The 25518-nt window shown below is 38.0% G+C and overlaps 1 long non-coding RNA gene across 2 annotated transcripts in view; it reads left to right on the plus strand.

Annotated features, from left to right (window-relative positions):
• The window catches only part of LOC117068455, an 81722-nt gene that overhangs the window by 20598 nt on the left and 35606 nt on the right, over positions 1 to 25518 (plus strand). The window lies entirely within an intron of this gene.

Below are 25518 nucleotides of genomic sequence, written 5' to 3' on the forward strand. Positions count from 1 at the left end.
TACGGCAAAGGATAATGATGAAGAGATGCATTGGTACACACCCTCCAGGAAGCTCCACATGTTCAGCTATCCAGAAGCTCCTCAAATCCTGTCCTTTGGGCCTTTTATGGAGACTTCATCGGTTGTCCATGATGGAAGCATGAGTAACTGTGTCAAAATGTGATTGGGCAAAAACAGTATGATCTAAACCCAGAAAGACCCGTCTGTTCAGATTCTTCTAGGTCTCTCCATGAAGCATTCCCTCCTCCAGACTATGGGCAGGACTCTCTCCGAAATGAGGGTCTTTTGACTCACAATCAGATTAGAGTCCTGCCTTGGGCAGGTGAAAGAAGTCAGGAGAAGGCCAGAGACAGAGATTCTGTTTCCTGAGGCCTAAAGTGCCTCAAGAGTATAAAAAGTACTGTAGAAGTTAGGAGCCAGGAACTGTGGATAAAAACCAATATATATAACATGACACCACACAAACTTAATTCAGTGGAACAATTTAAAAAATGCAAAAATTTGCTTTTCAGATTATCAATGATTAAAAAGGCTAAAAATAGCTACTGTTGATATGGATTCTGAGTGTTGGATTCTTCTTCACTCTTGGAAGTGTAAATTGGGGTAACTTTTGGAAATTCAGTTTAGTAATATGTTCGACAGTATGTATCAAATTTTAAAATGCATACATATACTGTTTGATTCAGCAATTAAGCTTCTAGAAAGCGCCTTGCTGCTCTGCCCATACTAGTAAACAAAAGCAATAATTTAAACGTTTATTAGAGGGAATAGTTGAATTGAGGTTTGGCACAGTCAATCAGTGGAATATTCTGCATTTACTAAATGTAAAATGATGTTTATTTATATTTGTTAATGTGAAAATAATGTATTATATGTGAAACAATAAAGTAGAATTTAAAACAATGGTTTCCTTATGGCCCCATTTTTGTTAAAGTACATATACTATTATGAGATGGTCAAGAGATGAAGCAGAGAGAAGGAGAGAGAAAGAAAGAGAGAAAGAGAGAGAGAAAGAGAAAGAAGGGAATAATACCCTATATACTGGCGCACCTTGTGTGGTATGGTAGTGTGAAACTGTAAAAATGACTACACAAATTGTTTCTTGCTGTCTAAGTTATATACAGAAATGAAATACTGTCATGTGTGGCTTAACAATGAGAATATATTCTGAGAAATGCCTCCTGAGGCAATTTCATCATTGTTTGAAAATAATGGAGTGTACTTACTCAAACCTAGAATGTATAGCCTACTATACACCTAAGCTGTATGATATAGACTATTGCTCCTGTGCTACAAACCTGTACAGCATGTTACTGTACTGAATACTGTAGGCAGTTGTAACCCAATGGTGCGTATTTGTGTATCTAAACATAAAAAATGTAGTGTGTTGCACTACGTGGTAATGGTACAATGGCTATGATGTCACTGGGTGACAGGAATTTTTCAGTTCCACTATAATCTTATGGCACCACCATCATTGTGGTCCATTGTTGACCAAAATGTCATTACACAAGGCATGACCGTGTCTATTTAATACCCTCTAATATAACACATTAGAAGCATTAGGAATTAAAGTGTTTTATTGATTAATAAAAATTATAGGCCAGATGTGGTGGCTCATGCCTGTAATCTCAGCACTTTGGGAGGGAGAGAAGGAAAGATCACTTGAGGGCAGGAGTTCAAGACCAACCTGGCTAACATGGTGAAACCCTGTCTCTACTAAAAATACAAAATTAACCAGGCATAGTGGTAAATGCTTTTAATCCCAGCTACTCGGAGACTGAGGCACAAGAATCGCTTGAACTCAGGAGGTGAAGGTTGCGGTGAGCTGAGATCGCACCACTGCACTCCAGCCTGGGTGACAGAGTGAGATGCAATCTCAAAAAAAAAAAAAAAAAATTGTGAAGAGTAGTTTGAATAGTGCCTGCCTTGAAGTCACATAACTTATGACATGGAGCAAGCATCTTTTCTATGCCTTGGCTAATTGTCATATTCCCTTTAAGTTTGGATGGGCTTCCAACATGAAATCCTTTGCCCTTTCAATGTCATGAAATATTTCTGAAAGTTTCTTTAACACAAGTATTTTTACTGGCATCATCCTCTCTGGGACATCTTCATCCTTCCTGTCACAACTACACTCCTCATTCATGTGTATATGCTTGCCCCCAGTAAACTCCTCTTCAGTGGCAACAGTGCCAATGTTCCCAGAGTTAGCTATTTCTTCTATAATTCCATTTACATTCTATTTGAGTTTCACTTCCAACATGATGACTCTTTGTTTCTTTGCTGATCTTTCACTTTGTTGGTCAATTCTCTCTTTCAATTATCCATTTCTATAAAATGTTACATGGGTTTATCACTGGGAGACACAGAGGTAACACAGCTATAAGCTTTGCTGTCTGTGTATGAGCTGAATAACAAATGTGCCATGACTAATTACTGACAGACTTTGAAAGAGGTGTTATCTTTGGTCACTGATTTTTGAGGTGCATATGTTTTATGCAAAGGGATTGGTGGACAGAAGAGCAAGAAGTAAAGTTTGTAGTTTATGCAATTACTCACAGTTAACGTAATGCAGTGACTGAAATTCCAACCTAAGATGCGGGCGACTGACTTACAACAGAACTATGGTAACAGAAAGTTTTGCATATCAGAACCGTGCATGTCAAGGACTGCAAGCCTAAGAAAAACTTGGAAGAACATGCAATAAAATGTAAAGAGGAAGGGGCTGTTTCCTGGGTCTTACATTTCTGGATAGTTGTATTTTGCGTTTTTTAAAACATTCTTATTTGTACTTTAAAATTTTCTACAATCAATATATATTATTTGTATAATACAAAATAAATGATATTGAGGAAAAAATTTAGTACTTGCTTGATTTCTATAAAATCCAATTAATTTTGATGTGAATCAATAAACCTAATTTGATTCAGATAACTTGAGGATAATTTAGTTAATAAAAAGTTTTAAATCATTATTTTAACCTTCCTCACTGTGAAATTAGTTTCAATTTGAATGAGTACATTTGATTAAATTAATTTGAGGAGAAAATACTCTATTACAATATTTAGTCTTTCTTTTCAAGAACATTGATTGATATGTTTCTCCACTTATTCTTGTCTATTTTATGCCCATTCGTGATATTTTACAGCATTTTTTCATATAAGTTCTCCATGTACCAAATAAGTGTAGTTTTCCTACTGATACCGTGAATGGTGATCTTTCCTTTCTCACTAGATTTTTTAAATAGGATAGTTATTGATTTTGTATACTTAATCATATTAGTTGTCACCATACAAAACTCTCTTGTTAATATAATTTATAACTAAAGTAGACACATATTTAGTATGTCTATTGACAATCATCATTACTCATATGATGGGTCAACTTACCCTGTTGCCTCGCAGTCTTACGCTTCTTTCTTTCTTTCTTTTGAGATGGAGTCTCGCTCTGTCGCCCAGGCTGGAGTGCAGTGGCGAGATCTCCACTCACTGCACGCTCTGGTCCCTGGGTTCACGTCATTCTCCTGCCTCAGCCTCCCCAGTAGCTGGGACTACAGGCGCCCGCTACCACGCCCGGCTCATATTTTTGTATTTTTAGTAGAGACGGGGTTTCACCATGTTAGCCAGGATGGTCTCCATCTCCTGACCTCGTGATCCCCTCGTCGTGGCTTCCCAAAGTGCTGGGATTACAGGCCTGAGCCACCGCACCTCGCCAGCTTTATGTTTTAATTCTGAGTTGAATCCCATTCTCCTTTTCCACTCAAATATCCTCCTCTGTCCTGCCTCACCAAATTTCCTCTTCTACTGTGTCATTCCTGTCATCATACAAACATCCGGGAAACTCACTCATATTAAAAATAAGGAAATAAAAAGTAAAATCCTTTAACATCCTATATTCTTTCCAACTGCCATCTGATTTCTCTTAACTCTTTTGTAGCAAAATTCATCAGAAGAGTAGTTTCTGCCTGCTTACTCTCTCTGCTTGTGCAGAAAAGAGTTCATATGAGAAGCCTGACTTTAAATGATCTGCTTATAATGGAATATGGATTTCAGGAGAGTTCCCACCACCATTAACCATAAGAGTGGTTCATTGCATACAAACTGTTTACACAAACAATATGGCTCATGTCAGACACCTACTGTCACTCTGGGAATTTGGAATTTTGGTATGCATCAGTCAAAGACTGCCCACATAACCAGTGTCGGATAAAACTTTCGGGTTGTGAGACTCTAATGAGCTTCTCTAGTTGGTAACATTTCTCACAACTCATTGCTCGGGGAATTAAATATGTGATTCTACTGAGAGAGAACACTTGGAAGCTCATGCTTGATTTCCCCCTAGACTTCACTCCTTACATGTCTTCCTTTTGCCAATTGTGTTTGTTTTGTGTCCTGTTCCTGCTATAAATCATAACTGTAAACACAACGATATGCTGAGCATTGTGCGTTCTCCCTCAGTATTGTGACCTTGGGGACTCTGTTACAGTCCTCACTTCCCATTCTCTTTTGAGCCTATTTATTAAATTTTTCATTTCAGTGTCTCTATGGAATTCACTTTTATCAAGGTCATAGTGACCTCCAGATTGCCCAGTCCAATGGCCATTTTCCATTCCTCATCTTATTCCATCCTCCGCAGCGTTTGAATCAGGCCATCGTTTTCTTCCTTTTGAATTACTTTTGTTCCTTGATTTCCAGGGCAGCACACTTATTTCCTCCTATCACACTGGCATGCCCTTTTCAGCCTCTTTTGCTGGATGTTGCTCTGCTTCCTGAACTCTACATTAGAGATGGCAGTTTGGTTGGCATGATGGGGAGGAATGACTAATTTTTTTTTTTTTTTTTTGAGACAGAGTCTTGCTCTGTCACCCAGGCTGAAGTGCAGTGGTGCGATCTTAGCTCACTGCAACCTTCACCTCCTGGGTTCAAGCAATTCTCCTGCCTCAGCCTCCCAAGTAGCTAGGAATAGGCCTGCACCACCATGCCTGGCTAATTTTTGTATTTTTTGTAGAGATGGGCTTTCACAATGTTAGCCAGTCTGGTCTCAAACTCCTAACCTCAAGTAATCTGCCCACCTTGGCCTCCGAAATTGCTTGGATTACAGGCGTGAGCCACAACACCTGGCCTGAAAGTCTAATTCTGATGGCCTAAGAGGTGAAGAAGAGAAATTAAAGGCAGTATAGAGAAAGAGGAGACATTTTTTGTTTTCCACAAAGCTTTAGTACAAAGGGGAACAAAACTGACATACTACCTGAAATGGAAATCGGAACCCAGAAAGCATTTTTAAGTTGTGAGAAATTATGATATGTTTGAATGTTGAAGGGAATGATTTGTGAGGAGGGTAAAGACAGGATGCAGAAGAGAGGGAGAAATTGCAAACAAAGGAGAGGAGTTACCTTAGATGGGAGGAGGAGAAACTTTATCTTTAATTAACAGAAAAGAAACCAGGATGCATGGGCCCTTTTGCTTCTAAATTTGTTAAGGTGGTGGGAACTTAAAGACTGTTTTAGACTGCTTCAATTTTGTCATTAAAATAAATGAGTTATGAGCCAAGAGTGGAATAAAAGGCACGCTGGAAGTTTAAGGAGCAAGAAGCCTATGGAAGTAAAACAAGCTACAGAACTTAGCGATGGATAAAACATGGGGAGTGAGGGTTGCATAGATTTCCACTAACCTCTCACGGCCCTGATGGAAATATTTCCCAAAATTGATGTCAGTGAGATCTGTTTTGTGACTGAGAAATTTGTTAATATTAATTTATCAATATCACTAATATCAGTTTATTTTTTCCTAGTATTGCATATTACCCGAAGGCATGTGCAATATTTTGTAGGCCAATTTAAATGCAGTCAAAAGGATTAGGCTCTTCTACTTTGATTGTATATAATTTGATTTAGAACTGACTTGGTATGACATAATAAGAAATACATATTTAATCTCTTCCAGATTCCTGGCACAGAGCTTCTAAATTCCTTTAGAAGATGGTAGGGGGTGAGGAACATCTTTTGTTATAATATTTTATCTTAGTCCCTGACTTCTTACATAATAGTTTCTAAGACTCTTGGAGTCTCCAGAGAGAAATGAGAGTGCCTTTTTTATGCTAATTAGATGACTAATGGCTGAGATTCCTAGATAGCTTTAGGAACTGGGCTGGTCACCAGAAAGACAAAGACAGGATTAGAGAGTTAGAAATTTTAACCTTACTTTCTGACCTCTGGGGAGGGGAGAGGTGTTGGAGATTGGCTTAATCCATCATACCTAATTAAGACTCTATAACCCTGAAGGATGGATTTTGGAGAGCTTTCAAGTTTGTACAAGAATCCATATGCCAGGAGGGTGGCATACTCCAACTCCATAGGGACAGAAGATCCTGCTTTCAAGACCTTTTCAGATCTTCCTCTGTGGACTTCTTCTTCTGGCGGTTTATCTGGATCCTTGATAATATCTTTCATAACAAACTGGTAAACATAAGTAAATATTTCCCTGAGTTTTGTGAGACATTCAACAAATTATCTAAGCTGACGTGGGAGGTCTGGGAACCCTTAATTTATAGTCAGTTGGTTAGAAGTACAGGATGACAACCTGGGACTTGCAGTTGGTATATAAAATTGAGAGAAGTCCTGTGGGACTGAGTCCTTAATCTGGGGGATCTACAGTAAATCTGGGTAGTCAAAGTCAGAATTGAAACTCAGTTGGTGTCCCCAGAGTTGGAGAATTGGTTGATGTCTTAGTCTGTTTTTGCTGCCATAGCAAAATATCACAAACTGGGTAATTTATAAACAGTAGAAACGTATTGCTCGCAATTCTGGGGGCTGGGAAGTTAAAGATCAAGGTGTCAGCAGGTTTGGTGTCTAATAGCTCAATCCCTTCTTCCAAGATGGTGCCTTGTTGCTGTATCTGCTGTGTGCACATGTGGTGAAAAGCAGAAGAGTAAGAGAGCCCTCCCTTCAACCCAGCATCCTTTTATAAGGATGCTCATTCCATTCATTAGGGCAGAGCCCTCCTGACTTAATCACCTCCTAAAGGCCACATCACCTCTTAATAGTGTTGCATTGGCGATTATGTTTCAACATAAATTTGGGAGGGGATACCATCTTTCAAACAAGTGGTTGGTATGAAAAAGAAACCTTACAAATTTGGTGTCAGATATATTGTAAATAGTAGATAAACTGTTTTTGTTGTTGCTGTTTGTTTTTGTTGTTTACCCGGATAGGACAACATTCTCAAAGATTTTGAGTTTGAAGGAATTTGTAGTGAGTATGCAAGGATAGAGGAAGGCACTTATATGTCCAGGTCTGGAGGTCAGAGAGATTACCTGAACTGTTGCTAAAACTTTAAGTCATTTGCTTGTAGGTAGTCTTTAAAACTCTGAGTTGTAAGACTTGAGCAAGAGTAAAGTGGGAAAGTAAGTGTCTTGCGGACCATTGTATTTACTGGCTGGGGAAAAGAGAATGAATCTGCAATAAACTCAGGAAAAGATTCTGAAGAAGTAGGTGGAAAACCAGAAAAATGTGGTTTCCTAAAGCAAAGGGAAGATAGTACTTTAAGAAGGAGGGGACAGTTAACAACTCCAAATGGGGACTGAGACTTATATTTGATGACTTCTGAAAAAATAATCTTTGGATGTATAGACCATTCATGACAAGAACAATTTCAATGAAGTCACAGAAAGAAAAAAAATTGAAACACATTATGCTTTTATTCTTCAAAATGAGATGCTGCTACCACTTGGATACACAGAGATCTAAGGTATATGGAGGCCAATGTAAACAATTCTTCAGGAAATCTATAAAGTTGATAAGAAGGAGAGATAAAAGGTGGAGGGAAGATGTTGGTCTGAGGAGAGTTATGTTTTAAATGAGAAGACTTAAGTTATGTTTTAAATGAGAAACTATTGGGAATAATTAGATTTAGAGTGTAAATAATAAAGAAAAAAAGTTTAGCTGTCAATATAATACTCCTGAGAAGCTGGGAAAGGATAGGAGTTCAGGCATGGGTTGAAGTCTTGGCCAGGGTTGGGAGGAGAGACACTGCTCCCCTTGAAATGGAAGAGGGTGGAGAGGGAATGAATGCAGATGGGTGCAGATCTGATATCCCTTTGCTCCTTGAATGTATTTTCAGTAGTAACTTTGAGCCAGGCACTGTCTGAGGTGCTTGAGATGCATAGGTGAATAACAGAGTATAACATCTTAAAGGGCTTACACATGAAAAAGTAATGTCGCTGCACTTTTCTCTGAGAAGTTGAAGGTCAGGCTATTGATAGGAGGAAGCTGGCAGGGAGTTGGGAAGGCCCAATGGGAAAACATAGAAGCCTTGTCATTGAGGACCAGACAGAGAAACTTGGCAGGATTTTTCAGGCATTGTTGAGGCCGTTTTGAAGTTGACATCTTTGCCTATATAGGAAAACCATTGTGTGAACTGTCATGAAACTTTCCTGCTTAGCTTGGCTCTTAGACATAAGTCTAGAAAAAGCAAAGAGGAAATGTTAGCTAAAAAAAGACTCTCCTGCAATTAAATTTATTTTCCTCCTTTTGTTTATATGCCAGATTTTACTTCTAATACCTGTTTATGTTTTATTTCCTTTTGTGCAGTTGACAATAGATTATCTACTGAATTGGTGTGTTCGAATAATTTTCTCTTTTTCCTTTTTATCTCCAATATTGTTTTTATCTTGATTAGTTCAACTCTAATTAACTTTGTGTTCATTTTAGTGCGTTTTATCCTCAGCTTCTTTTCATGAATACTTAATTTATTTTAATTTTTCTTGCTTAATAATAGAAAGCATTTTACACTGCACATTTTTTTCTGAGGACAATTTTAGATTTATGCAGTTGATTTTGATACATAATGTTCTTTAATTTATAAAATATTTTTAATTGTACTCATTAATCTTCCTTTTGTCTCCTCTCCAAGAATTATTAAAAACAAGGTTTTTAGATTTCCAGTTAGTTAGATTTAGCTATGGTTATTTTATCCTTATTGTATTTTTAGTTTTATTATGGCATGGTGAAAGTATGTAAGTAGCACAATTCCCACATGATAGAATTAATTAAGGTTATATTGATATCTATATATACAATTAAACTTTGTAGTCATTCCACTGATAGACATTTAAAAATAATGTATTTTGTTTATAGGGTAAAAATTTAGAAAACCATTCCTTTGAGTTTCTAATGTATGCAAGGTTTTATATTAGGTACTGGGAATGAAGGGAGAACAAGACAGGATTTCTGTACTCATGAAACTTACGTTGTAGTCTAAAAGACAGGAGGAAAAAGCACATGTCTATTAAAATATTTACAAGCCTCTATAAGCGTTTTGAAAGAAGAAAGGAATAAATGCAGAGACCAAGCTGTACTCAATTTGTATAGGCTTGTCTGGAAAGGCTGTCCAGAAGAACTGACACTCTGGTGAACTCCTAAAAAATTACAAGCTGCTGGCCAATTGGAGCTTTGAAGAGAGATCATTTGTTAGAGGGAGACTGGGAGAGGAAAAGAGATCTGGGGATACTGGCAAGGGAGTGGTTATATTGAGCAGTCATGGACATAGAGTTGGGCAGGAGAGAATAAAAAAAGTTATGGGGTCCATATTTTGGCACTCTCTGAAGAGTTAAGGAATTGTAGCAGTGGGGGTTTATGAGTTTGTGAGTGAGGTAGAGCAAAGATGGTACACAGAGATTAAGATGTTTAAAATCAGGATTTCAGAAATAGTGCAGTTTCTGATGATGTCAATATCTAAGATGTGACCAGTGGAGTGGGTCACTAAGTTGGACTAGAGAAAAGATATTGATGGTAAAGAGGTAAGGATCCAGCTGTCTGCAGTGTTGGAGAGTTCATCTATGTGAGGTAACTGTAGAATTTCCTTCGGGTGGAGAGGAACACCAAGAGCCAAAACAAGTTTATTGTCTATATTATCCAGATCTCTATATTTCAATTAAATTTTATTTAATTGATTTTTTTGTTCTCAGAGACATGTTAAATTCTCCTACTATAATTGTGATTTGTGCTTTACACAGCTGATTCTCCCTATTTAAGGCAGTTATGTTTTATCAATATGGTGCAAAGACGATTAGCAAACACTGAAACATTGCTCCTAGGGGAAATGTTGTATTAGGTTCCTGCAAGCTTCTGGTCATATTTTCATCAACTAACCAATATGTAATTTTGTTTTACATATGCTTCTGATTAAAGACATTTTATCATATATATATATATGTATATTCATTAATATTCAATGGCCAATGGCGCTATAACTGATACCTAACAAAGCTTATCTTACACACATATTTTCTCCGTAAGGCACATTCAAGCCTTCTTCAGCTTAGAAGTACTAGACACTAATCTTGGGGGCCATTTTAAACAGTGAGATCAATAAGAAAAAAGCACAGAAATGTAAAAAAGGTGCTAAATAGACCATGAAAAAGACAGGTGTTTAGAGTATGAGAGCTGAAATAAGAAGGTAGAGCATTGCTTAGTTTAACCACAACAAAAACTTGTACATTTTTTGCTGCTCTGTACTTGCCAGTGAATGACTGAAAATGTACAAGTATTGATTTTGGGGGCTACAAATACATTTTAGCAAGTAGACAAGCACAATTATTGACCTCATGAATAATAAAAAACAACTATGCATTTTTAGATTGTTAATTGGCAGAGTCAGGACTATACTATTTTCAATGTGTTTTTAAAAATAATTTTGGAAAATAAAATGAACCCTTTGGCTCAAATTAAACCTTTCTGTCTCAAATTTTATTTTGACTAGTGCTTATATTGCTATTTTTTATTTGTTTGTTGTTTATATGTTGTTTGTATTTTCATGAAATACATTTCTCCATATAGCTGAATTTTGTTTTGTTTTCTTATTTTTTAATTAAAATTTTAAATTTAACTTTATAATTTCTCTTTTTCTGTTTGTTGTCATAAAGTTCTCTCCTAAATTTTATCTTGAATAATCTGAAAATGATTGTCTTATAATAAACAGCTATAACTAAAATTTTTATAATTGTTATGGCTGATATTTTTGTGCCACTTTATAGTTTGACTTTTGTACTGCCAGATTTTGGGGGGATTTTCTTTTTCTTGTCCTTTGCTATGTTGATCAATGTATTTGTTCCTTTTTTTTTCCTGTAGTCACTTGAACGTTGTAGATCATACTTTTTTTCTACTAGTGATGGCATTAGCATTTGATTGTGGTTGTTTTTATCGAACATTGAGTATGTATAAAATAATATAGTATAAGATATATGAGGGAATAAAGAAAAATAATGCTATAAGCACTTTAGTACCAGTCACCCAATTTGATAGGCAGAACATTTCTACTGGAATTGTAGTACCCCATGCCCCATGTCTTGTTCCAATCCCACCCCTACCAGTCCCCTCAAAGGTAATTAGCTTGAATGCCCTGTTTTACCATTTTCCTTTCTTTTTCATTTATCATATATGTTTCATGCCTAAACAACCTGTTGCTTCATATTGCACATTCTAAACTTTATATCAATGGAGTAAAACTACAGGTACTTTTCTGTGACTTATTTTTTTTTGGCTTAATATGTTTTTGAGGGTCATCCAGGTGGATATATTCAATTGCTCATTTTTACTAAAAGCTGAATTATGCAACTTATTTATCCAATCTACTTTTACTAGAAATTTTTGTCTGTTTTCTTTTTTTGTGTGTGCCTGTGTTTGCAATGTTGTAAACATTCTTGTATAAATCTCTTGAGGTGAAGCTGTAACAGTTTCTCCCAGGGTATATTCCTAAGAGTGACATTGTTGGGTCACCTTTAACTTCCTTAAACAATGACAAATTTTTCTCTAAAAGTCTTGCTTCCTTCGGTGGGAAATGCCTGTTATGTCTCTTGCTCACTGCCTTTTCATTTTGAGTTGTAGGAAGAGAATAGATGGATGAATAGTTGGATAAGTGGATGAATAAATGAATGGATGGATGGATGAATACAGATAGACAGATATTCCAGTACTTTGGGTCAGTTTTATGTGTTGCAAATACCTTAGAGTTTTTAGCTTGACTTTTCACTCTCATTTCTGTCTTAAAACCATTTTATTGTATACACATTTACATTATTATGTATAACACTTACTATCCTATAGTAACACATTTAATTCTCATCTCAACTTGATGATGTGGATACTATTATCAACCCCACTTTACTTTTGAGGGAACAGATGCAGAGAGCATAAGTAAATAGCCCAAGTTCACATTGGTGGTAAGTAACAGAACTAGGATTCAAAAAGAAGCCATTAGTCTCTAGAGTATGATATACTAATCCCTATTCTGCACACTTCTCTATCATGGACATAAAAATCATTTTCTTTGGGAGGCTGAGGCAGGAGAATGGCGTGAACCTGGGAGGCGGAGCTTGCAGTGAGCTGAGATCGTGCCACTGCACTCCAGCCTGGGCGACAGAGTGAGACTCCATCTCAACAAAACAAAACAAAACAAGCAAAAAAAATCATTTTCTTCAATGATTGCACTTTCTATGTCTTAATTAAGAAACCCTCCCTTATCCCAATGTAATAAATAAAGGTTTCTGGACTGTCTCTGAGAATTGTTTTGTCTTTCACTCAAATTTTTAGTCCATTGAGGATTTTGTGTGTGTTTTTATGTGTTGTGTGTTATGTGTGTGTGTGTGTGTGGGTGTGTGTGTGTGTAGTAAAGGATCCAATTTCTTTTTTTTTCCATAGGAATAACTATTAAATGCTGATCTATCTCTACTGATGTATAATATCATTTCTGCAATAACATAGTAGGATTAAAACTACTAGAAATAAGTGAATTTGGTGATGAACAACTGGCAAATAAAGTGGAAAAATCTATCATGTATAATACATAACAATCTGAAATACTTAAAACTTGTACAATGAAACCTCCAAAGCACTGCTGATGAAAATTATAGAAGGCTTAAATAAGAGAATAGATATACCACTTTTAAGGATCAGAGGACTCAAAACTGTTAAGATGTCAATTCTGCCTAAATAGATCTATAGATTCAAATTAACTCCATGTCTATCTAGCTGTTTTCATAGAAAGTCACAAGCTAGTACTGCCTTTTACTTTAAATATTTTTTGACATAATGTTTTCTATATACTAATATATTTATGGATTATAGAAATACAATTAAATTTTCTGTATTGATTTTGTTCCAGCAGCAAATTGGCTAAACTCTGTTATTCATTCTAATAATATGCCTATAGATTTTGGGGAAATTTCTGCAGACAATCATATTAGCTCTGAATTATGACAGCTCTATTTCTTCCCTTCCAATTCTTATGCTTTATAGCTCTCTTACTTTACTTCACTGGGTAATATTGAATAGAGGTGGAATAGCAGGCTTATTTTATTTTTTTTCCTGTTCTGAAACACTTTAAAATCTGCACATAAAATTAGATGCTTGCTATAGTTTCTTTCCTTCTTTCTTTCTTTCTTTCTTTCTTTCTCTTTCTTTCTTTCTTTTTTTCTTTCTTTTTCTTTCTTCTTTCTACTTGTTATCAAATTAGCATAATTTCTTTCTATTCCTAATTTGCTCAAGAGTTTTTTCAAATAAATGTCGTGAATGTAAGCTTAATTTCACTACTGGGTATATACCCAAAGGATTATAAATTACTCTACTACAAAGACACATGCACACGTTTGTTTATTGCAGCACTATTCACAATAGCAAAGACTTGGAATCAACCCAAATGTCCATCTGTGACAGACTGGATTAAGAAAATGTGGCACATATACACCATGGAATACTATGCAGCCATCAAAAAGGATGAGTTTGCGTCCTTTGTAGGGACATGGATGCAGCTGGAAACCATCATTCTTAGCAAACTATCACAAGAAGAGAAAACCAAACACCGCATGTTCTCACTCATAGGTGGGAACTGAACAATGAGATCACTTGGACTCGGGAAGGGGAACATCACACACTGGGGCCTATCATGGGGAGGGGGGAGGAGGGAGGGATTGCATTGGGGAGTTATACATGATATAAACGTCATGCACATGTACCCTAGAACTTAAAGTATAATAAAAAAAAAAAAGCCAAAAAAAAAAAAAAAAAAAAAAAGCTTAATTTCATGTAACATCCTTTCTATATGTATATGTATTGAGGTGATTTAATTTTTTTTCGTTATAATCTTTTTCTCTATCGTTACTTATACCTTCTCTAATGCTCTTCCTTTCGGACCCTTATCATTTTCCCGGTCTCTGAGGAACCTTTGTTTGTTTGTTTTGTTTTGTTTTGTTTTGTTTTGAGACGGAGTCTCACTCTGTCGCCCAGGCTGGAGTGCAGTAGTGCAATCCTGGCTCACTGCAACCTCCACCTCCCAGGTTCAAGCTATTCTTCTGCCTCAGCCTCCCGAGTAGCTGGGATTACAGGCACGTGTCACCATGCTCAACTAATTTTTGTATTTTTAGGAGAGACGGGGTTTCACCATGTTGGCCAGGATGGTCTTGGACTCCTGACCTAAGGTGATCCACCTGCCTCAGCCTCTCAAAGTGCTGGGATTCCAGACGTGAGCCACTACACCAGGCCAACTTTTTTCTTCTTTTTTTTTTTTTTTTTTTTAACATTTATTGCAAGAGTGGCCTACTGGCCACAAATTCTCTCATTTTACTTGTTTAAGAGTGTCTCCGTTTCTCCTTAAATTTTGATGATTAATTTCGCAGGATACAGAATTCTAGGTTGGTGGGCTTTTCTAAAAATTTCTCTCAACACTTAAACGTTTTGATCCATTTATTTCTCCTTACTTGCATGATTTCTGATAAATCAGATGTTATTTTTCTCTTTGTTCCTCTATAGATAAGAAGTTTTTTTCCCTCTGACTTCTTTAAAGGTTTTCTTCTTTATCTTTGATTTTCTGCAGGTTAAATATGATATGCTTAACTGTGGTTTTGGGCATTTGTCCTTCTTGGTGTTCTCTGAGCATCCTGAATCTGTGGTTTCATGTCTGACGTGAGTTTGAAGAAAATTCTTAGGCATTATTGCTTTAAATATTTCTTCTATTTCTTTCTCTCTTTATGCTCCTTCTGCTGTTCCCATTACACATTTGTTATACTTTTGGTAGTTGCTCCAGAGTTCTTGGATATTCTAGTCCTCTTTTTTTGGTATTCTTTTTCTTTGCTTTTCCGTTTTGGATGTTTATATTGACATATCATGAAGCTTGGAAATTCTTTCCTCAGTCGTATCCAGTCTAACAATAAATCTATTCAGTCATTCTTCAATCCTGTTATAGTGTTTTTGATCTTCACCACTTCCATTTTATTCTTTCCTAGAATTTCCAGCAATCTGCTTACATTACTTCTCTGTTTTTGCATGTTGTCTACTTCCGTGAGAGCCCTTAACATATTCATCACAGTTGTTTAAAATTGCTGATCTAATAATTCCAACATCCCTGCCATAGCTGACTCTGGTTTCAGTGCTCGTTCTAGCTCTTCAAACTGTGGTTTTCACCTTTTAGTCTGCCTTGTCATTTTTTCTTGATAGCCAGACGTGATGTTTTTGGTAAGAGGAACCACTGTAAACATGTGTTTGGTGATGTGTGGTAAAGTTTGGGGAGAGGAGAAGGGTAGAAGGTTCTATAATCCCATGATTAGTTCTCAGCCTGCTTTAAGCCTGTGCCCTGGAGTGTGAACCCAAAAGTGCTTCTCAGTTTTTCCCTTACTTAGCTGGGACAGGATGGCTAGAGGGGACTGGAGTTAGATTTTCTCCTTCTCTCAGGTAAGTTTTGTTTTGATAAAACCACAGTAGGTTAGGCTTTGGTAAAATAGTTTATCTTGAGGGCAGACCTTGTTAAGAATAGAGTGATCTATTTCAAGGTGGCTATTTTTTCCATCCCCATGTTGAAAGCAGAGGAAACTAGTTTTTTTGTTTGTTTGTTTGTTTGTTTGTTTGTTTAGAAACGGAGTCTCACTCTGTCACCAGGCTGGAGTGCAGTGGCATGGTTTAGGCTCACCGCAACCTCTGCCTCCTAGGTTCAAGCCAATCTCTTGCCTCAGCCTCCCGAGTAAACTGGGATTACAGGCACATGCCACCACACTCAGTTTGTTTGTTTGTTTGTTTGTTTGTTTATTTATTTATTTATTTTGAGACGGAATCTCACTCTGTCCCCCAGGCTGAAGTGCAGTGGCATGATCTTGGCTCACTGCAAGCTCCGCCTTCAGGGTTCATGCCATTCTCCTGCTTCAGCCTCCTGAGTAGCTGGGACTACAGGCGCCCTCCACTATGCCCGGCTAATTTTTTGTATTTTTTAGTAGAGACGGGGTTTCACCGTGTTAGCCAGGATGGTCTTGATCTCCTGACTTGGTGATCTACCCACCTTGGCCTCCCAAAGTACTGGGATTACCGATGTGAGCCACCGTGCCCGGCCCAAGCAGAGGGAACTTCAGGCGTTACTGTGAGAACCTAGTAGAGTTACTTGAGGTAAAACTCACAAAAGTATTCATGTCCCCCAAAATTAGGCCCCTCTAGAGTTTTAAACTCTCAGCTTGTCCATCCTGAGCCTCCAACAATGCATCACTTACAGTTCAGATTTTCTTGCTCCAATGCTGGTCCTCACAGAGAGTTTTCAACCTGTGAATCTCTGCTTTATTAAATTTTGATTCTCTGTATCCAGCTGTCTGTCTGTCCAATTTTTAGGGCAGCAGTTTACCTTGTGACCTAAATTCTCTGATGGACATAATTGATTTTAGTTTAACTTGTTATGTATTGTTTGGACAGAGTGATGACTTCCAAGTTCCTTACATGTTAGACTGGAAACCAGACTCTTAACTTGTTAATACAGAATACAGTAAATTTTATTATTTGTATGTAATAGATTTATATATTTAATATATATTAAAAGTTATATGTATATTGTGTATATATATAACTTTTTAAACCAGCATCACATTCTTGGGACAAATATAAATTGGTTGTGATACATCCTTTTTGTACATTGCTCAATTCAATTTGTTGAATTTTTCTTTCAGGATTGTATACTTATGTTCATGGGTAAGAATTTCCTGTAAATTTCCATTTCCTGAATCTTGTTTGGTTCTTGTGTCATGACTATGTTAACCTCATAAACTGTTGGGAAATATTCTTTCTTTTGCTATTCTCTAGAAGAGTATGAATCATATCGAATTGTCCTAATGTTTGTTAGAACTTGTCCACAAATCTGTTAGGATCTGATATTTTCGTTGCAGAGAAGCTTTAAAGTGCTGATTCCTTATCTTTAGTGGTTATAAGGCCACTCAGATTTCCTATTACTGTTGAGTCAGTGTTGATACATCATCTTTATGGGAACTGGCTTATTTTGAATTTTAGGGGGATAACATCCTCCTATGTTCTTTTGAAATAGCTATAATAGTTAGAGTTATGTCTCCCTCGTCTTCTTTATTTGGAGCTTTATGATAATTCTTTGAAGTCTGGGGTAAGGTAAATTCCCTCAGACACTATCTGTTTCTGCCTATTCTTAGAGTGTAGGAACTAACAAACGAGGAATACTTCTGTAGTAGCAACAGGTGTCCACCAAAACATTTCCTTCTTCATCCTGGATGCATAGCTAGACTATATTTCCCAGCCTCTCTTGGGGTTGAGTGTGGCCTTGTGCGTGAGTTCTCAACAATGAAATATGAGTGGAATGGAGTGATGACCCACTTCCAAACATGGAATATAAAATCCTTACTACCAAATGAACATCCATTTCAGTTCCCTTTTGCTGTGTCACAAACAACCCCCAAGACCTGGTGCCCTAAAATAAAAATAGGTTTATTTATTTCAACAGTCAGTTGACAGAGTCAGACTTTGCTGGTCCTGTCTGGGCTCCTCACATGTCTGCATTATGGCATAAACTTGCTGGAGCTGGAAAGCCCAAGATAATCTCTATCATATATGGGATCTTTGGTGCTCACTGTGAGCTGTGATGTTGTTGTTCCCCCTCTTTGTGACCTGTCCCTCTATGTGATGACCCATATCTCTGGCCTCTACCTGGCCTCTTTCTCCAACAGGATTGCCTGGACATCCTTACAACATGATGGTTGAGCCTAATGGGGAAAATGTAGATGCTGCCAGTCCACTTAAGACTTGAGAGAGAAGTTCTGTAACGTTGCTTCCACCACATCCTATTGGCCCATGCTAGTCATAAGTTCAACCCAGATTCAAGGCATGGGAAAGTAGACTCCACCTCTTCAAAGTAATATTGCAAGGGGTCATGGGGACAGGGGGCCATTTTTTACACTCTAACACATTACCTCTGACATCCCCACGCTGACAGGTAGACAGGTGACATTCCCCTGGCTGACAGGTAGATGTAGATGCTCAGGGAAGCCTTAAGAGCCATGTAATGAAGACAGAGGGGACTCCCCACCTCCAGTTTCCAACCTGTGGCATTGAATGTGGTGAAAGCAATACATAAATGTGAATTCTGTTAAGCCACTGATATTTCAGGGTTTTTTTTTAATTAATATTTTTTGTAGAGACAAGGTCTCACTCTGTGACCCAGGCTGGAGTGCAGTGGCCCAATCATAGATTGCTGCAACTTCAAATTTTGGGGCTCACGCAATATTCCTGCTTCAGCATCCCAAGTAGCTGGGACTACAGGAGTATACCACTGCATTTGGCTATTTTGTTTTGTTTTGTTTTGTTTTGTTTTGTTCGTTTGTTTTTTAGAGATAGGTTCTCACTATGTTGCTTAGTCTGGTCTCAAACTCCTGGCCTCCAGGGTTCATTTGGTAAAGCTAATCTAACCCCAAAAATACAGCCTTAAGCTAAGTTCTTAGCTTGAGGTTTTTCAGACCATACAGGTAATAGTAATTAGATTGCAGATTTATGAAAGGAACAAGTTGTGACTCATCCAATGCTAAGGTTTCAGATGATCCACTTTTCTTACTGATCCATGTGGTGTGAAGCATTGGAGAATTTGTGGAGGATAGACAGTAAAGGCAACTTCCCCCGCCAGTCCCCCAGCCCATTTATCTTTGCTCTGAGCATAGCCCTATGTGGATCACATTGTATGTGTGTAAGCTCTGCCTTTGTCTCCCGATCCCAGTCAACTCCGTCCGCCAACTAGATTTCGAGACACACCAAATCTCAAATTCCCTTGGACTTTTCAAATCTCCTTAGCCTGAAGTTGGCCTTGACTGTCTGCTGGCTTGTCTGTTATACTATTTTCAATTGGTGTTTGGTCCCTGAGAAGTCACTTATTCACTCAGCATGCATCTAAAAATATGTTATTCATGTTTTAGCTAGCATCTTAAATCGTTTTCAGTGTGAGGGTCAGTCTGATTTTGTAATTTTCAATACTCCCAGTAAGAGAACTGGGCTTTCATTTTTAAAGGCATTTAAATTTATAATAAGTTTATGTATTTTTCATAACTTCTATAAATTAATTCATCTTGTTTTGCTTTTGTGAATTTCCTATTCACATCTACTGCTTTTTTTGTTGTTGTTATTTTGTTGTTTTAAACTGGAAAATAGTACCACGAGTACTCTAAGAAAGGTCTTAATGTTTTTCACTCACTGTGACCTCTGGTGGCTAATTTACATTTCAGAACCATGAGTAAGATCAAGATGGACACAACTCCACCTTTCCCTACCCAGAGAGACCTATTGAACAAGCCCATTCTTGCCTTCAGGCCCTGCTTCTCAGAGTTAAGCAATGTTTGTTTCATTCCACTAGATTCTGTTCTATTTCCTAGGCAGTCTGCTATGAATTTTAGGTTTATCCATGTTTCCTTCAATATAACATTCTCAACATTAAATATATATCTTAATCTGAGAGCTCCCAAAAGCAGACCTTGAGGCAAGGATTCAAAGGCAAATATTTATTTGGGAGATGATTCCAAAAAGCTGGATCATACATCAAACCAAACTCTATTTGCATTATGAAAAGAATATAAACATAGATGTCCAGGACAGAGAGATTATAGTCAATAAGAAATGGGTTCTACATAATGGTCAGATAAATGCTTAGTCCCTTAGGCTGCTATAGCAAAATACCATAAACAGAGTGGCTTATAAACTATGGAAATTTATTTCTCACAGTCCTGAAGGCTGGGAAGTCCAAGATCAAGGTGTCAGCATGGTCAGGTTCTAAATTCTTGTTGTGTCCTCACTTGGCAGAAGGGGCAAATGAGCTCTTTTGGGCCTCTTTTATAAGGGCATGAATCACAACATGAGAAATCTTCCCTTGTGGTCTAATCACTCCCCAAAGGCCCCACCCCCTCATTTCATCACCTTGGGGATTAGGATTTCAACATATGAATTTGGCAGGGGCAGAAACATTTAGACCACAAAAAATGCCAAGGACAAAGGGATTAATGAATAGCATTCTGTTTTATAATCATCAAGGTAATAGTAATAATAATAATTAATACTTATCAAGCATTTACCATGACATTTTTATTAAATTTAATTGATTTAATCCTCAAAAAAATCCAATGAGTTAGCTGTAGCAAAAGAAAGAAAAGAAGGAAGGAAGGAAGGAGAAAGGGAGGGAGGGAGAGAGGGAAGGAGGGAGGACAGAAGGATAAAAGAGAGAGAGGAAGGGGGAGGGAGGGAGGGAGGAAGCAAGGAAGGGAGGAAGGAAGGAAGGAAGGAAGGAAGGAAGGAAGGAAGGAAGGAAGGAAGGAAGGATCAAAGGCAAAATAAAATATGTATTTAATAGAAGTGAATTTCTAAATTTAATGTTTTATTTGGAAAGAAAGAATTGAAATTCAGGTCATATACACAGACCTGGTTGGTGGTCTTTGGTGTGTCTGCAGAACAAAGAGGAGGTTGGAAAAGTTATATTATGAAAAGGAGAAACACTACGTATGCCTCTTTGAGAAAGTTCATTAGCACGGGTAAAATTTGGGGGCAGCTGGGAAGTTCTGATTGGTAGGACTCTGGTAGGTAAAAGTAATCTTTGTGTTGCAGCCGTTTGTTTCAGAAGCCATTCGATAAAACTGGTTTCAGGTTACAGTAGGCAGTTTTCGCAGCCAAGATTGCACAGAATTACAGTCTTAGAGCAATGTTATGTGCCCTGAGTGCTTTTCCTCCCTGCCTTCTTGACTCTGCTTTAGTTGACTATGACAAGAATGACCCAATTTCATCTGATCTACGTCCATAGAAGGAAGGAAAGAAGAAAGGGAGGAAGGAAGGGAGGAAAATATGAAGTTTAGAGAAAGGAGGGAGAAAAGAAGAAAAAAAAAAGAGAGAAAGGTAGAACCTGGATGTAAGCCAGATTTCTCTTTTTTTCATTCTAACACCCCAGTTGGCATAGAGGATTTATTTCAGGAGCACATTATGAGATCTAAAGGCAATTCCATTAGAGTGTATGGGTGTGTGTTTACTTGTAACAGCTCATAAATCTTTGAATCTGTACATGCAGTGTGTGAGGTTTTTGTTCCACATTTCCCCTCTCAGGCCCCATATTACAGAAGCTAGCATTTTCTTTTAACTTTATATCTTTGGACCAGACGTAGATGTAACTGTTAACTCTCCCATAGCCTTTTAAGAGTTTCTGTCTCTCTGAGGCTCATTCCATATTTAAAATAGTCTCAAAATAATATTCAGGTCATTTTTCTACTAATAAAAGGAGGATGATCTAAATGATCAAGATAAAATGAGGGTATATGAATACAATTTTAGAAGGAAGTGATTTGCTCTTTTTATTTTAAGCATTGAAGTAGAAAGACAGGTAGAAGGAAGAAATCACTGAAGGAAATTAAATTAGGGACCAAGGAAGGGCAAGCGCTTAACAACCAGCTTAATTATAATAATTTCTAGAAGCTCACTGTAGGATGATTTTAAAATATTATGAATTGGATCGCAACAGATCTGACCTAGTATGTCTTAAGCAAGCAGCTTGGTTAGCAATCAGTCTGAAATCTTGAAGCCTGTCAAGAGAGCATCTGCAATCTGTTATTAGTGGGGAAAATATAAATGATTCTGAGCCATGGAGTATGTGGTTGTCACCGAGTATACCACTATTAGATATTTTAGAGGGAATAAGACAAATGGCACAATTAGGAGAAGCAAAACCTTGTAATTTAAGAAACTCTTGAGATGGATTTTTCATTTCGTACACAGGCTAATAATTAAAGTCTAATATATAGTCTTTATTTTGTTTTTGTGTTTTGGTTTCTCATGTTGGCTGGTGGTTACTGTCCTTGGCCTAGATTAACTTTTTCCTCCCTTAAATAAACATGAATTATCTATGAGGCACATAGTACTTAAAATGACCTGCAGTCATTATTTAGTCAATTCCTGTAGCACAACTTTAAGCTTTTTCACAGAGTGAGTTCAGTGTGTTTGTATGGGTTTTTAATTGATGAATACCTTGCCATTTAAAAAATAAGGATTTAATGTAATTAAGTTACTTCAGATGTTTAAAAACAGTGCAAATTAAAGTGTGGTCCCTAAACCTGCAATGTCATCTTTACTTGGATGCTTGTTGTAAATAAGAATCTCAGGCTTCACCCAGACGTACTGATTCAGAATCTCTGCTAGGCGAGGACCTAGAATCTGCATTTTAGACAAGCTCTCCAGGTGATGCTTACGTACAATAAAAGTTTAAGGCACAGGACATTAGAGAAGGGTCTGCAAACATTTTCTGTAAATATTCATAAATATTTTGGGTTTTGTGGACCTAAATGGGCTCTTTATAATGACTCAGGGCTGCCACTGTAGAAATGGCAGCCAGCGACAATGGGTATGGCTGTGTTCCAACAAAACTATATTTACAAGAACAGACTCTGGGCCAGATTTGATGCATAAGCCATAATTTGCCAACCCCTGGGTTAGAGCCTGGAGTGTCAGTTGTTGCAGGTTTTAACATTCTGTTTGGAAGTTTGTAGATGGAGGTAAGAAGAACTACTAAGTACCTATTGTGTACACGCCATCTCATATTTACTCAAACGACCTAACTACCATTACCACAACCCTAAACTACCATGACCAGCCATGCAGGTTATATACTGAAGAACAACAGTTGGTGGAATTTGAAATGATACAGTACACAACCAGGACAGCATTATGTGGGGATCATAGGTTTGCATCATTATCTTCATCTTACAGATAAGGAAACCAAGAATCAGAAGGATTTAAAAATTTGACGAAAAATACATTGGTTGTCAGTGTCAGAACCAGGATTAAACCTGAATTTGTCTGATTGTGGAGGCTGTGCTCTATCCACTCACACTGCTGAAGACAGGTAACATAACTGACCCTGGCCATTGGTCGTATGTATTTATGGTCCCAGTCATGAATGCAAAAATTTGCCACTGGATATTGGAAGACTGAGAAAGAAACTGGCCAGGCACCATGGCTCACACCTGTAATCCCAGCACTGGGAGGCTGAAGCGGGGGGATCACTTGAAGTCAGGAGTTCAAGACCAGCCTGGTCAACATGGCAAAACCCTGTCTCTACTAAAATACAAAAACTGGCCAGGCATGGTGGTGGTTGCCTATAATCATGGCTACATGGGAGGCTGAAGCAGGAGAATCTCTTAAACCTGGGAGATGGAGGTTGCAGTGAGCCAAGATTGTACCACTGCACTCTAGCCTGGGCAACAGAATGAGACTCTGTCAAAAAAAAAAAAAAATGAAAGAGGAGGACAAGGAGAAGAAGGGGAAGAAGAAGAGGAGGAAGAAGAAGAAGAAGAAGAAGAAGAAGAAGAAGAAGAAGAAGAAGAAGAAGGAGGAGGAGGAGGAGGAGGAGGAGGAGAGGAGGAGGAGGAGGAGGAAGGAAGAAGGAAGAAGGAAGGAAGAAGGAGAGGAGGAGGAAGAAGAAAGAAGAAGAAAGAAGAAGCAGAAGAAGCAGAAGAAGCAGAAGCAGAAGAAGAAGAAGAAGAAGGTGGAGGAGGAGGAGGAGGAAGAAGAAGAAAAAGAAGAAGAAGAAGAGGAAGAAGGAGGAGGAGGAGGAAGAAAATATGTACCAATGAGAGGTGACTCAAGGAAACATCTTCAACAATAAATGAAAAAAAAAACCCTCAAAAATTGCTTTGGGTCAAGATAGAGGTTAGTATTATAGCAGGATGATAATAAACTCGTTCTATCAGTTAGTTATTGACACATAACAAACCATCCCCAGACTCAGTGAATTTATTATTACTCTTCTGTTCTTGGCTCAGCTCACTCATGTCTCAGGTTAGCTGCGGGTGGGGCAGCAACTCTGCTGGTCTTTGCTGCATTCTCCTTCATGTTTAAGGGTTGGCAGGCTGTAGACTAGTCTGGGATGACCTCAGCTGTGCCAGCTGGACTCTCTTCCATGTGGTCACTTGTCTCCTCACAGGTTAGTCCAGACTTTCAGTTATGGTGGCAGCAAAGTTTCAAGAGCAAGCAAGCAGATGTGTGTACATCTTCTTGAAGCCAAGGCTTGAAACTGGCATACCATCATCAGTACTGAATCTCCTCCAGTCAAAAGATATAATCTATTTCCCCATCTCTTGAGTTTGGTCTGGCCTTGTGATTTGTGTTGGCCAAAAGATTGCAACAGAAATGATGGTGAACTAGTCTAAGCACAACCTTCAGGTGGTCTTGACGCCTGCGCAGTCACTATGCCCAGGCTAGCCTGTTGAAGGTGAGGTGCCACATGGAGCAGAGGTGGGCTACCATAGACTAGCCAGCCCCGACCCACCCACAGCTGACTAGAGAAACATGAGTGAGCAGTGCGAGACCAGAAGAACCACCACTCCACTGAGCCCAGCCAAAATTGTCAATCCATAGAATGCTGGGCTAATCACTAAGTTTAGGAGTGTTTTTCTTCAATGCCAAAAAACTGACCAATGAAGATGTCATACATGTAAAGTGGCCACCATTTACTGTGTATCTGTTTTGCATAAATGTTGAGGCGAGTAGTATTTAATCTTGTACTCCAATTTGAAACCACAAAAAGTTGCCTAAATATCAACATAAATCCTGTAGCTTGCTGGTGGATACTACTGAGTTTTGTCTGGCCATGTGATTTGTGTTGGTCAACAGATTGCAACAGAAATGATGGTGAACTAGTCTAAGCATAGCCTTCAGGTGGTCTTGAAACCTGCTCAGTCACTATGCCCAGGCTAGTCTGTTGAAGGTGAGGTGCCACAGACAGCAGAGATGATTGATGTTTATTGATTCAGCAAACATCTCCAGAAGAGCACTGAGAAGTTGCCAGGACATAATTCTTATCTGCAAGAAATCATGGACCTGTGGGTAAGACAGCTCCATAAATAGATACATGACAATCCAATATGATACATGTTGACATAGAGCTGTGGAAGCACAAAGCTGTCAAAGAAGAGGGTGTGATTTACTTTGCTTGGAGAAATTGAGGGTGGCTTTTCAGAGCTGTTTCCTGGGTAAGAGGAGTGAAATTTCAAATAGAGTAAATGACATGTGCAAAGGTGACTCGGTTCTAAAAAAAAAAAACTGATGGGTTTAGGAAATAATAAGGCTGGAATCAAGGAAATTTAGGAGCCTCTTCAACCTCCAGGGTAATGAACTCCTCACTTTTCCCTGTGTTTATCTCAGCCTTCAGGGTAGTAACTGCATTCTTCAGATATTAATTCTCT

Source organism: Trachypithecus francoisi, unplaced genomic scaffold (genome assembly GCF_009764315.1).
Source record: "Trachypithecus francoisi isolate TF-2019V2 unplaced genomic scaffold, Tfra_2.0 Lachesis_group21, whole genome shotgun sequence".
Classification (NCBI taxonomy): domain Eukaryota; kingdom Metazoa; phylum Chordata; class Mammalia; order Primates; family Cercopithecidae; genus Trachypithecus; species Trachypithecus francoisi.